Source organism: Triticum aestivum, chromosome 7D (genome assembly GCF_018294505.1).
Source record: "Triticum aestivum cultivar Chinese Spring chromosome 7D, IWGSC CS RefSeq v2.1, whole genome shotgun sequence".
In the NCBI taxonomy this organism is placed as follows: Eukaryota; Viridiplantae; Streptophyta; class Magnoliopsida; order Poales; family Poaceae; genus Triticum; species Triticum aestivum.
The window spans coordinates 625,787,138-625,788,331 of NC_057814.1; positions in this window are offsets into that span (position 1 = coordinate 625,787,138).

Below are 1,194 nucleotides of genomic sequence, written 5' to 3' on the forward strand. Positions count from 1 at the left end.
CATTTTTTAAACCTTATTTGAACTCCTGACTTTTTGTGTGTTCAAAATGCACCATTCAAAGCCACATCATCATTTTTCAATCCTTTCTGACTTCATTTGTTATTTTTCATGCATTTACTAATTATTTTGAGCTATAAGACCCTAAAATTGAAAAGCATTTCAAATGAACTCTGAAAAGGTTGAAAGTTGGCATGATATCATCATTTCATCCACATAGCATGTGCAAGAAAGTTGAGAGGGTTACGGCAAAAACTGGATGCACTTCGTGTACAAAACGGACAATCTCTTTCAAAGTATCAGGATTTCATCCGGAAACTCGTCTGTTACAAAGGGATTTCATTTTGTAAACCTTATTTGAACTCCTGAATTTTTGTGTGTTCAAAATGCACCATTCAAAGCCACATCATCATTTTTCAATCCTTTCTGACTTCATTTGTTATTTGTCATGCATTTACTAATTATTTTGAGCTATAAGACCCTCAAGTTGAAAAGCATTTCAAATGAACTCTGAAAAGGTTGAAAGTTGGCACGATATCATCATTTCATCCACATAGCGTGTGCAAGAAAGTTGAGAGGGTTACGGCAAAAACTGGATGCACTTCGTGTACAAAACGGACAATCTCTTCCAAAGTATCAGGATTTCATCCGGAAACTCCTCTGTTACAAAGGGATTTCATTTTTTAAACCTTATTTGAACTCCTGACTTTTTGTGCGTTCAAAATGCACCATTTAAAGCCACATCATCATTTTTCAATCCTTTCTGACTTCATTTGTTATTTCTCATGCATTTACTAATTATTTTGAGCTATAAGACCCTAAAATTGAAAAGCATTTCAAATGAACTCTTAAAAGGTTGAAAGTTGGCATGATATCATCATTTCATCCACATAGCATGTGCAAGAAAGTTGAGAGGGTTACGGCAAAAACTGGATGCACTTCGTGTACAAAACGGACAATCTCTTCCAAAGTATCAGGATTTCATCCGGAAACTCGTCTGTTACAAAGGGATTTCATTTTTTAAACCTTATTTGAACTCCTGACTTTTTGTGTGTTCAAAATGCACCATTCAAAGCCACATCATCATTTTTCAATCCTTTCTGACTTCATTTGTTATTTTTAATGCATTTACTAATTATTTTGAGCTATAAGACCCTAAAATTGAAAAGCATTTCAAATGAACTCTGAAAAGGTTGA